Raw genomic sequence first — 13,490 nt, 5'->3', positions numbered from 1 at the left:
TTTGTTAATAAGTTTGTCAGTGAGACAAACTAAAGTCTCCCTAGAATTAACCTACAGTATATCCACAGATTTGTATAAGATTGCTGACCTTGCTGGGGGAAAAGGTGATATTTCTTTGGATTATTTTTCTTTTTTGCCAAATTTGAGGTAACACAATTATCACCAACATACTTTAAAATAGATATTTTTGTTGGTGATGGTGCTGGTGGACTTCTGAATGAAATTCTTTGTATGAAAACGGGAAGTGATTGCTGATTGACAGGACTTCTGATTTTCCCTTTAAGAATTATTATAGTTTAAAATATATGTTTCTATAGAAGTATATGTAAAAGAAAATACACACACCTGATTCTGTAATCTTCTAAAGAATAAGAATTCACACATGGACTACCAGAACCATATAGTGACAAGTAAAATCAGTGAAATGTTTAAGGTCACATAGTTGAAGGTTCTCAGACCCAATAAAATGCTAAAATAAAAAGGATGCTATTCACACTAGAGATTGAGAAAACACACTGCAACAATAGTAGCTATGAAATGAATATCTCTTTAGAGCTAAAAGTCACTGGGTTTACTATTTAGGGGGTAGACTATTAGAGAAACATGAATTAATAAAAGACAATGAAAATGGAATCAAGAATTCCTATGTATTCTTTAAGAGAGTGATTGATTCTAGGATTCAGCTAACTTTAAGCTCCTGATCCAAGATACAATTTTAAAAGGAATATTTATTTCCAATTTTTTTCATGCTTTCAAGACAACAGATGTCACATCTGGCCTCTGGAATAAACACTTCTTTCTGCGTTTGTTATGAAAGCTGCTGCAAATAAAAGGCAAGACAGGATGCACTTGGAATTCCAGGTCCTGGGGTGCAGCCAGACTCCTACTGAGGCAGAATGAGGCTCTGGGTGGGGGGCCCATTAACCCCAGCAATCAGGACTGAGCCCCTGACAAGGCACTGCCCCCGCCCTGGAGGGTAGCACCAGCATTGAGAAAGCCAGAGTCCCTAGGGCTTTCAGATTCCTAACCTGTTCTGGCCAAAAAAGGACTTCTTGTAGGGAGTGTTGGCAGTAAGAAAGCTAATTAGGGAAACCCAGGTGCTTGTGTTAAACCCAGAGGACAGGGAGAAGTGGGAAGTGTCCATTTTTGTCTACGTTGCAGGTTGAAAGTCAAGGGCAGCTTCAGACAGAGCTTGTCCCAGATGGTTGCCACACTGATGGACTGCAGACTATCGCGTCATCTTTGACACTGCATGCTGACCCTATCTGTGACCACTGGACCCTGGCAGACTACCCAGCTAAACAGTGACCATACTCTGCCTGGTCTGCCTAACAATGCTTAATCCAAATCAGTAGCCCTGAGACCATGTAACCTTTAGTAAGCACTAGGGGGATGATCCAGACACCTCTAAAAAAGACTTCACAGATTCCTGAATCTTCACATTTACACTGGATGACAAGTCCAGCTGATGCACCAAGCCACTTTTTTTTCTACTACAATTTCGTGGAATCTAGCTCCAAGCACAAAGCGGCACATCATGGATGCTCAATAAATATTGACTGGCTGATCTCTGTCAGCATATAGCCATCACCACCATTATGTAGTTACTCACCCTTCCTCCCATCCATTTAGTCATTTACTCATTGGAAACATTTATTAAGTGCCAGTTATGGATCAGAACTGTGTCAGGCACTGGAAAAGCCAAGACAACGCAGGTGCTGTGTTCTAGGAGCTCACAGGCAAGTGAAGAGTCCTCCACACGTGAAGCATTGGTACTCCTTCATCCACATAAAAAGGTAGAAGCATCATGTTGTCTTTATCACACTCTAGTCTTCCAGATGCCTTATTCCAGACCAGCGTCCTTTGAAGAACTGTGCTAATCATTTTATTCTCAGAAGATCACAGAGTTGATCATACCTGAAATTCTGAGCAGGTAGTGTTATTACCAGGAAATGACAAGTGACACAGCAGCAAAGGGCAATATTGATTAGGGGACCAAGCTCAGTTGAGATGAGGACTTGATCAGTTACAGGGGTGTAACTGGTCAAGTGGCACAAAGTGCTACATCGTGGATGCTCAATAAATAGCGACTGGCTAATCTCCGTTAGCCAGTGATGTTACAGCGGTCATCAAAAGCAGTGGCCAAGACCAAGAATGGGGGAAACAGCCAAGGAAACAGGAGATAGAGCCCAGGGAGGAGTTAACTGAAAGGATGCAACCAAATTCTGCTGGGTAGTATCTGTCTTGTGTGAGGTCATTCTCCTTACCCTCCAATTTTATTTTTAAATTTCTGAGTATACAGTTACAATATACATTAATTTTAGAAAGTCTGAATAGTATGGAAAAATAAATTATCATATCCCACCACCCAGAAGCAACCTCAGCTAATATTTAGTATCATCAGTATTTTTCTAGTTGTTTCTTTTTTAAGTAATTGAGATAATACTGCTCTTAAAATTTTACAACTTGATCTAAAAAAATAAAGCTTCATAAAAAACATTGTTTAATACTTCATAAATATTTCAATGGCTGCATAAATATGCCATTGGGCAAATGTTTAATAAGATAATGAGTTATTCTCACAGTCATAAGTTTTCACTATTTTTCCTAACTTTTTGTTGCTATGAGTAACTCTACATTCAATATCTTACATTTTGGAATATTATCTTAGTGTGGATTCTCAGAAGGATCGCTGGATCCCAAGACGTGAAAAACTTGGAGTCATAACACCTATTGCCAAATTGCTTTCTAAATAAAGCAGTTTGAAATTGGAGCAAAAAAACGTTTTATCACCTAGAAGTCGTATGTGAGAGTGCCCTTTTCTTTCTTTTGTTCTTTCGTTCTCTCGTTCTCTCCCTCCCTCCTTCCTTCCTTCCTCCCGCCCTCTCTCTCCCTCTATCTCTCTCTCTCTTTCTTTCTTCCTCTAGTTGCGGAGAGTGAGGACTACTCTTCACTGAGTTTCTCATTGCGGTGGCTTCTCTTGTTGCGGAACACGGGCACCAGGCACTCAGGCCTCAGCAGTTGCGGCCTGTGGGCTCTAGAGCGCAGGCTCAGTAGCTGTGGTGCACAGGCCCAGGCCCAGTTGCTCTGCAGCATGCAGGATCCTCCTGGCCTAGGGATCGAACCCGTGTCTCCCGTACTGGCAGGCGGATTCTTAACCCCTGTGCCACCAGGGAAGCCCCGAGAGTGCTCTTTTCAAAACAGTATCAGGCATTCTCGTTAAAAATAATCTTTGCTAATTGTTTTATATTTCTTTTGAAGTTAAATAGCAGAGGTGGTAGCTGTCGGCCAAAAGTTTGTGCTCACCTTTCCTTAGCATGAGTTTGTACTGGAAGGAGGCAGTAGTCCAGCCAGGGACTTTACTTCCCAGTCTACTCTGCATCCCGGTGTGTCCAGTGACGCAAGGTTGTTGATGGACTGTAGGCAGGAGAGACACTGTAGGCAGGAGAGACACCTGTCACCAGGTCAGGTTTTCTTGAGAAGCATGTGAGCCTTCTCCCCTTCCTCTTCCTCTGCTGGGTGGCTGGAGAGAGCCCTGTGGCCGCAGGGGATGGCAAAGCCACAAGGTAGAAGAACTTGGATGCCTCAGTCATCATGGGTAGAAAGCCACTGACAGCTAAGCACAGCTGAATTTATTGGACTGCTTCATGAGCAAGAAATAAATGTTTATTATATTAACCAATGGAAATGGCAGTCACCTGTTATAAAGTATCCAGCTTTATCCTCCCCAACATAGGTATCCATGTAAAAGATGATCACACAGAGAAGACACCAAGCGCTCCTTTTCTTTGTAACTGTAGAAGCCATATATATATGTCACAATGAACATGAATAATGCATTACCTAAAAATTAGGAATGAAATTGATGTCTAACACAACCACATTTTCAACCATTCATCTATCCATCCAGGCAATCATTTAACAAATGTTGGGGGTCACTCATGTGTGAGACACTGAGAATTGGTTTCTGTGATTTCCTAAGCACATTCAGATGACCCCGAAATAACCTAGGCATTGGGTACCATCCTACCTAGAGTCGGTGGCAGTCCACCCCACACAGACGTATCAGAAGCAGTTCCTTTAGGAAGGAGGTGAGATTTCGAGGTTGTGCAGCTCACACACTTTTAGGGAGTGTGGCCAGCCACTGCACCCAAGGACAGTTTTGGAGAAGAGGTCCACAGGCAAGAGTGATGGACCTCTGGCCTTAGGTGGACCACTCCAGAGAGAAGAGAAAGCATCTGCAGGAAGAGCCAAGATAGGGAGATGTGGAAAGGCAGGTGGGACATGGTCTTTGCATTGTGAGGGGGATGTGTGAGCAGACCCTCTGGTGCGTCTCAGCCGGCAGGACAGCAAGCCCTCTCTGGTCCTTGACAAGGAGTGGCGTTCGAAAGGTCAAGTTCAGAACAGTGTTTTTTTCCTGCGATTACTTTCTGGTTTTGAGCTGTGTCTTGGATAAACTGGGGCTCGCTGTCTTGGTTTGTTTGGGCTGACAACACCAAATTTTACCTTGCCCTCTGCCCCCGCCACTGATGTCCTTCTCATACATCATCAACTCGAAAGTCTACGTCCAAAGTCTCCGCTAAACATTATTGAAATCGGATGTGGGTGAGACTCCACTTTCTCTCCAGCCATGAACCCATGCTTCCAAAACACAGTGGTGAGGCAGGCATAGTACAGATACTCCAGTCCCAAAGAGAGATAGGAAGGACATAGTCCCCAGAGTCTCCAGAATCCAACAGGGCAAGCTCGTCACACCTCAAGGTTCAGGAATACCCTCTGACTCGGTGTTCTGTCCTCTGGCCCACTGGGTGGAGGTTCTGCCTTCCGGATACCCTAGGGCGGAGATTCCGGATCCCCCCTTTGCTGGGCTCTGGATGGCCTGCCCCTGTGGGTTTGCTGGGTGGGGGTCCAGGCATGCGGCTCTCCCGACAGGAACTCACTGCACCGCTGACTCCACTGGTTTCCCTCTGCTGTTCTGCTGGGCACGGCCCTTAGTGGGTGTTCTCAGTGGGGGCCCCACTCCCCTGGCAGTTCTCTGCCTGGATCTGAGGCTCTTGGGGGCATCCATTGAAATCTAGGATGAGGCAGCCTCGCCCCCACAGCTTCGCTTCACCTGGGCCCACCCCGGAGCCCAGCTTGGGGGGCGATGGAGCGCGGAGAGCAGAGCTCCCAGGTGAGCCCCACTGCGTGGGGCCCCTTCTTTGAAACCGGTTGCCCCCAGGCCCTTGCTCTATGGGCCTGTAATGGGAGAGGCAGCCCTGATTCTGACTAATAATTGATTAACAATTCCATCTTTGTCAGATCTCTCTTCTTGCATTTTATTAAAAGCAGTCAAGATGCATCAGGCAGTTCCTTCGACCCTTACTTTGAAATTTTCTCAGCCAAATATCCAGTTTCATCCCTTGGAAGTTGTACATCCTCCAAAACCCTCAGGTAGGAAGTAATTCCTCCAAGCTCGTTGCTACTTTGTAACAAGGTTGGCCTCTCCTCCATCACCTGCTCATCTGTGTGTCATTTCCGTCTGTGATCTCAATCAGAATGGCCTTCGTTGTTCATGTTCCCACCAAAACTCTGCTCAGGGTACCTTAGGTATTCTCTAAGAAGACTGAGGCCTTCTCTGGAGCTCTCTTCTTTCCTTTCTGGTCTCTCAGCAAAATCGCCCTTCATGGTCTGCTCATGGCAACTGGGCTTCTTCTCACGGGAACCTCAAAGCTCTTCCAGTCTCTCCTGTTACTCCCTTCCCAAGCAGCTTCCACATTTTAATGGATTTGTTACAGCGGCATCCCACTCTCGGTACCAGCGTCTGCCCTGGTCCATGAGGGCCGCTATAACAAAGACCATGCACTGGTGGCTTATACACAACAGACATTTATGCATGTAGTTCTGGTGGCTGTAAGTCCAAGATCGTGGCGCTGGTAGATTCTGTGTCTGCACAGGACCCTCTTCCTCGCTGACGGCTGTCTTTTCACGGTAGCCGCACTGGCAGTAGGCGTGAGGGAGCTCTGTGGGGTCGTTTTCATAAGGGCACTAATTCCCTCATAAGGGCCCTGCCCTCACCACGCCATCATCTCCCAAAGGCTCCACTCCCCACACCCTCACATTAGGTTTTCAACATACGAACTTGCAGAGGACACAATCATTCAACCTATAGCACCTGCCAGATACATTATTTCTGGCTAAATGGAAAGTTCTTTTTCGTTTAACATTTGGGACATTTGAGTCATGGAAATAGGTGGTTTTCTTTTTTTTTAAGGCACAAACATTCTCTCACTGTTGATGCAACTCCGGATTGCAGGCCTTTCCCTTTGGTATATCACACCATGAAATTGATGAGAATGGCTTCAGAGGCCGCCCACAAAGTAAGGAGGTAACCTCGGTTCCTTCTGTCCTCAGGCTTTATTTCCTCTTTCTAAGGAAATGTGTATTTATCATAGAGCTGTTTATTCCCAGGCCTCTTAGACTCAAAGCACCTTGTCATGGCTACAGCTGCAGTGAAGCTGCTTCTTTGCATGCTTTTCTGCTTAGATCAAGGAAACGTTGCTGGATTAAGTTAGCCACAGGAGGGCTCCATCCCAGTTTCCAGAAAAAAAAAATGTCTGCAGTTATATTTTCCTGGCACATAAGTGCATCTCTGCAATTTTCAGTGGGTCACACCTGTTTATACAGGCGAAATAAGAAGCCAGGGCATGGAGCGTGGCTATATTCAGAATGTTCGTTTAAAAAGTCCAGAGAATTTCCTGGAAGCCTAGAGTGTGTTTCTGTGGGAAATAGCCTGAAAGTGAGACTTGATGAGTTCTGGTTTATTTATTTTATTTTTATCTTAGGGATCTTACAATTCCTAGCAGCCATTTATATTCAGGATATGCAGTTAATTTATAGGTATCTAATGCATGAAAAATACACTTATTGTTAGGCATTATCCATTATTTTTTCTTCCTGTCCTGAGAAAAGACTTTTATTATAATCCAGTCTGATGGGTCAAATGCTGCATGCCTTTGTTTTCATGTGTAACTGTTCTACATGCTAGGAAGCTATTATAAGACAATAGCTATTACAAGAAGAAAATTATCAGGACTTGCAGGAGAAACAAAATTGAGCACAATTCTTTACTACAGAGCTTGTCAGCAAACCACTCTGCATCTCCTAGAGAGGCATTTCATTCACATTTGCTGCTCTTCTTGGAGAATAAAAGCGAGGTTTCAAACATTACTGTATCAAAAAAGCATCCAAAACCCAAGACCGTACCTATCCTGAGAAACAGGGAAAACCACGTGGAAAGTATACATTATTGTATTGCCTGATGCTTTTGAAATTTCCTCCCCGACCTCAATGACAGGAACCCTTATAGGGATTGCAACACAGCACCAGACCCTGCAGTAAGTGGAACACCGTACCACCTCCACTCCCCCCACCCCCCGGTTTTGAAGTTCTAGCTCATTCTCCTGCAGCTGTCAAGGGTTGCACTTACCACTTTGTCTCTTTTTTATTTGGGGGGAAAAGTAGTAGCTAGGGAGTCTAGCAAATGCAAACCCTTGGTGACAAATGTGACTGTGTTTGTGGATTAAAGCACATGAACCCAGACTTGGGCTCCAGCAGGGGGAAGAGATGGTCACGTAGGAGACAAAGGAACAGCACGTGAACTGCTAATTTTGGAAGAAAAATCACTAGTCTCATCATTTCACAAGAAACTAACTCCATAAATCACCAAACACAACAATAGGTAATACATACTTTCTGAAAAAATTACAAAGGCCATTTTGTGGCTAAATGGCAGTTTACGTCACTTTAAGAACTCACAGAAAATCGCACTTGTCTTCAAGCAGATGAATTAATTTTTCTTAGTTTCAACAGATCCATCCTGTAGGTCATCCCACTCTTTAATTCCCTAGTCTGAGTCTATTGACTGTTACTCTCCCCTGCATCTCTTATGTCTCCCCCCTCCACCTCCCACCCTCTAAACACCCCAGAAGATTAAACCAAAGCAGCCTACCGCACTGGACACTTTTGACTGGCATTTTCATTCATCCGGGTTGAGGAAAAGGCGCCGAACCAGCCTGAGCTGCCCGGATGCCTGAACACAGCACTGTGCAGGTAGAGACCCTCCTGTACAGAGCTGTTAGATCAAATCCTGCTGTCACAGGAAATAAAGAAATAAACCTAGGCTGGAGCTCAGGAAAAGCTTGTCGTGTGGCTAGCACCAGGGGAGCTGGGAGCTCGCAGACGGGACACGTCTCTTCCAGACACGCTCTTCTGTTAGAGTTCTTAAAGGCTGCTCTTCTAAGAGTGGAGGTGATGGAGTCCGCTGCCCTGACTAACCCCGAGGGCATCTTCCACGCCCCTGCTGAGATGACTTCTTCAGTCAAGCATCAGATTAGCCACACCGGGACCATCTTTCTCCCTCCTTACTTTGTTCCCTCATCTGTTATTCCACCTCCACCTCCCATTTTGGAAGCTTCTCTCTAGACTTCAGAAATGGACAATGTTGGTTTGAATCCCTGATCCTTCACTTCCCAGCTATGAGAACTTAGACAAATTACTTGATATCACCAGGCTTTAATTTTCTCAGCCGTAACTGCAGATAATAATATACTCTCTTCACAAGGTTGTTGAAAGGATTAAGTAATAACATGCATGTAAAACATCATATAGGACTATAATTATTACACAGCCTTCACATTTCAAATTCACATCCCACTTCCTCACACAGTCTTCTCCGATGAGCTGTGTTGGAAAGGATAGTTTCCTTTGCTAATTTCTTATAGCATTTACTGTGCTCATGACCAATAGGGCCATAGTATACACAGCCTTGTGGTCTTAGTTATTTGTGTACATGTTTTCTCATCAGAACTAGAGGCAAAATTTCTGGATGGCAGGGAGTGTGTCTTATGCAGTATCTAGCACAGTGTTATCCTCTAAATTTTTATTAAACCAAAAAGTCAAATGGATATTTTAATGAATTGGTCGAGTCAATCAATGGTGTAGGTGGTCAGAAACCAGTAGTGGTCTTCCTCCACCATACACGTGTCTGGAGAATTTGGGGTGGGATTCAGCTCCTAAGAACCTAGAGGCACCTGAGTGAATGGGTGCCCAGGTGTGGAAGTAAGAGGCCAAGGAGAGAGAAGCCCCAGGTCCACTTGGCCATGTCAAGGCTTAGCTGCGAGAGAAAGTGTTAACTTTGAATGAAGATTGAAACTTTAACTTGTTGCACCAGACTGGGTATAGTTGTCACTGAATTGAAACAAATTTTTAATGACTTAACGTTGCCGGAAGAATTTTTGATATCTTACAGGGTGACTGTAAGAGTTTTTGTCTAATGCAAGAGGAAGAGGCTGCCCAGAGAGTGGGTTTGAATGGTTGCATGGGATTTCACCCCAGGGAGCCTGCTGCAAGGTACCAGCTTCAACAGCTGACTCAGCGTGGCCTTAGCGGGTGGAATAGCAGTGAGAGGTAGAAGTGTTTGCAGGGCAGGGAATGAGAGGGATGACCTGCCTCTTGCCCACCGCTGCATGGCCACCACCGCCATCCCTCCAGCTGCCCTGATGGCTGTAGAGGATGTGGTGGTTTCCACGATCCTGGGCTTTTACTTCTCTCTCCCCCAAATGACAGCTCCCTGCCATCTCCCGCGAGCTCCCTCTCCGAGTCATTGCCCAGCTTTTGCTTCTTGGGGCCTCACAGCTCAAGCCAGGAGCAAATATTCCAACTGACCAGGCTCTCAGGGAAGTTCTGATTCTTCCAAATCTCTATTAGATTGCTTTTTTTCTAATGTTTCTATTGGGAGGCAATTGTCAGTTGCCATGGTATTCTGTGCAAACAGAAGCTCTTTTATTCTGTGGGATGGTTTCATCGTGCAGTGTCTGTCACAGAATGAATTGCTATTAGAAGCAGTTTGTTTATAGGTTACACCTCTAGTTGGGAAGACCTTGAGATTTTATTATGTGTATTAGCTGCACCTGAGATCCATTTGAGACCCAGCGCTCACAAATTATTCCACATGAAATTGTGAACTCTCACTTAGGTGAGGTTGAGGTTGGCTTGGGGAGGAAAAGGTGCATTTTGAGGGCTGGCAGAGATAGGAACTAGGTAGGTTGTTTGCCTTTAATGCCTAGGGATTTGGGTAATAATTACAGAGACCAGGTTTGGCAGTAGCATCATAGCAACCACTGGTTCAGTGGCCAAAGGTAGAAACTAAGTTGAGGATGTTTGTTTTTTCATCTCTCCGGCTTCCTTTTCTTTTCTTTTTAAATCGGAGTATAGTTGATGTACAATATGATAAAAGCTACAGGTTTTCAATATAGTGATTCACAATTTTTAAAGGTTATACTCCATTTGTAGTTATTATAAAATATTGGCTGAATGCAGGGGACACGGGTTTGATCCCTGCCCAAGGAAGATACCACATGCCGCGGAGCAACTAAGCCCATGCGCCACAACTGTTGAGCCTGCGCTCTAGAGCCCGTGAGCCACAACTATTGAGCCCATGTGCCGCAACTACTGAAGCCCACGTGCCTGGAGCCTGTTCTCTGCAACAAGAGAGGCCACTGCAATGAGAAGCCTGCGCACCACAAGGAAGAGTAGCCCCCGCTCGCCACAACTAGAGAAAGCCCGTGTGCAGCAACGAAGACCCAACACAGCCAATAAAATAAATAAATTTATAAAAAAATAAAATAAAATAAAATAAAATATTGGCTACCTTCCCCATGTTGTACAATATATCCTTGGGGCTTATTTTATACCTAATAGTTGTTGCCCATGCTCCGCAACAAGAGAAGCCCCCTCTCTCTTTTTTAATTGAAGTATAGTTGATTTACAATGTTGTGCCAATTTCTGCTGTACAGCAAAGTGACTAAGTTATATATACATTCTTTGTATTTGTATTCTCCTTATGGTTCATCACAGGATATTGAATATTGTTTCCTGTGCTCTACAGCAGGACCTTGTAGTTTATCCATTCTAAATGTAAATTTGGGGACTTCCGTGCTGGTGCAGTGGTTAAGAATCTGCCTGCCTATACAGGGGACACGGGTTCGAGCCCTGGTCCGGGAAGATCCCACATACCTCAGAGCAACTAAGCCCGTGCGTCACAACTACTGAGCCTGTGCTCTAGAGTCCGCGAGCCACAACTATTGAGCCCACATACCACAACTACTGAGGCCTGTGCACCTAGAGCCCATGCTCCGCAACAAGAGAAGCCACCGCAATAAGCCCATGCTCCGCAACAAGAGAAGCCACCGCAATAAGGCCATGCACCGCAACAAAGAGTAGCCCCTGCTTGCCACAACTAGAGAAGGTCTGTGTGCAGCAAGGAAGACCCAATGCAGCCAATAAATAAATAAACTAAAAAAAAAAAAAAAACCCTAAATATAAGTTTGCATCTACCTACCCTAAATTCCTAGTCCTTCCCTCTCCCTCCCGGTAACCACAAGTCTGTTCTCTATGCCTGAGTCTGCTTCTGTTTTGTAAATAAGTTCATTTGTATCAGTTTTTTAGATTCCACATACAAGTGATATCATATGGTATTTGTCTTTCTTGTTCTGACATTTCACTTAGTGTGATCATCTCTAGTTGCATCTATGTTACTACAAATGGCATTATTTCCTCCTTTTTTATGGCTGAATAGTATTCAATTGTATACATGTACCACATTTTTTTTTATTGGAATATAATTGCTTTACACTCGTACCAGTTTTTGAGGTACACCAAAGTCAGTCAGCTGTATTTATACACATATCCCCATATTCCCTCCCTCCCTCGACTCCCCCCCCCCCACCATCCCAGCCTTCTAAGGCATCATCCATCATCCAGTTGATCTCCCTTTGTTATACACATCTTCTTCATCTATCTGTCGATGGACATTTAGGTTGCTTCCATGTCCTGGCTATTGTAAATAGTGCTGCTATGAATATAGGGGTGATGTAAATTTTGAATTACAGTTTTCTCCAGGTATATGCCCAGGGGTGGGATTGCTGGATCATAAGGTAGCTCTGCTTTTAGTTTTCTGATGCACCTCCATACTGTTTTCCATGGCGGCTGCACTTACTTACATTCCCACCAATAGTGTAGGAGGGCCCCCTCTTCTGCACACCCGCTCCGGCATTTGTTATTTGTAGACTTTCTAATGATGACCATTCTGACTGGTCTGAGGTGGTACCACAATGTAGTTTTGGTTTGAACTTCTCTAATAATTAGTGATGTTGAACATCTTTTCATGTGCTTACTGGCCATCTATATGTTTTCTTTGGAGAAATGTCTGTTAAGGTCTTCGGCCCATTTTTGAATAGGGCTGTTTGTTTTTTTTGCCATTGTGTTGTATGAGCTGTTTGTATATTTTGGAGATTAAGCCCTTGTAGGTCGCATCATTTGCAAATACTTTCTCCCATTCTGTAGGTTGTCTTTTCGTGTTTTTGTTTGTTTGTTTGTTGTATGGTTTCCTTTGCTGTGCAAAAGCTTATAAGTTTGATTAGGTTCCATTTGTTTATTTTGTTTTTATCTCTATTGCCTTGGGAGACTGACCTAAGAAAACACTGGAAGAAAAATATGCCACGCTTCAGGGACGTGTAAGTCATCCTTGCACAGGGCCATGCCGATCTCTGTATCGTTTCAACGCTAGTATAAGTGCTGCCGAAGTGAGCATGGGAGACCTGCTTTTAAATTGCAATGGGAAAAATAAACTTAGTAAGATGTTGGTGGGGTGGGGGCCCCAGCTTCAGCCAACACCCCAAGACATATATTTGCATCAGGGATTTGGCTGGAGGAGAGTGGTGTCCACGGAGCCTGAGGGAAGGATGGGAGGCTGAGGGCAGCTTGAAGGATCAGATCACAGATTCTGTGGCCGGAGGGCCTGAGGTCAGGTCTCCCAGCTCTACTGCCTAGTAGCAAAGCTGGTGACAATTTTGGACAAGCCACTCAATCTCCTTTTACAAATGGGGGTGTTGGCAGTTGTGTCCTTCTTAGAAGTGTTTTAAGTTGATCCCAGTACCCAGCTTCAAGCAGTGCGTGGCATGGATCATGTGCTCTGTAAGTGCCACCTGCTAATGTGGCTGTGTCTCTCCAGCCCTGTGTGCTGGATGCCTGTCAAGCTGGCAGAGGAGAGAGGACTGCTCCACCCTGGGACACGGCAGCTCTGTGTTTATTCTCAACTGAAAAAGTGTGACCCAGCAAGGCTAAAGGATCTGTCTGCCTGTTACCTGGAGCAATGCGACTGACTGTGGTGCAGCAAAGACCCCAGGCTGTAAAGTCCCCAGGGTTTCCTCCTTGGCAGATGGTGCAGATTCCACGAGGGCCCAGCCCCGATGCTGCCAGCGAGGGCAGGGAGTGGGAGCAGAGGGGCTGTGTGTGCACACACAGCCGCCCCAGCACCCTCAGAAAGGCTTGAGGGGCTTTCCAGGGGGCAAAGGTGGATTATAAGAGCAGGCTGGGAACCAGTTAACCTTGAGCTGTATCTCGTACGGCCCATCCAGATGAAAGGCTGGGAAGACCTTCGGAGACTCCAG

The 13,490-nt window shown here is 45.0% G+C and overlaps 1 non-coding gene across 1 annotated transcript; it reads right to left on the bottom strand.

Moving 5' to 3' along the window:
* Positions 1-12,528: 12,528 nt before the first annotated feature.
* On the bottom strand, positions 12,529-12,631 carry LOC130847328 (U6 spliceosomal RNA). The gene has a single exon (XR_009052096.1). It is a non-coding gene; the product is annotated as a U6 spliceosomal RNA (small nuclear RNA).
* Between the last annotated feature and the right edge of the window lie 859 nt (positions 12,632-13,490).

The sequence above is a fragment of the Hippopotamus amphibius genome, chromosome 2, assembly GCF_030028045.1.
Source record: "Hippopotamus amphibius kiboko isolate mHipAmp2 chromosome 2, mHipAmp2.hap2, whole genome shotgun sequence".
Classification (NCBI taxonomy): domain Eukaryota; kingdom Metazoa; phylum Chordata; class Mammalia; order Artiodactyla; family Hippopotamidae; genus Hippopotamus; species Hippopotamus amphibius.
This window is presented reverse-complemented; position numbering and strand designations above follow the sequence as displayed.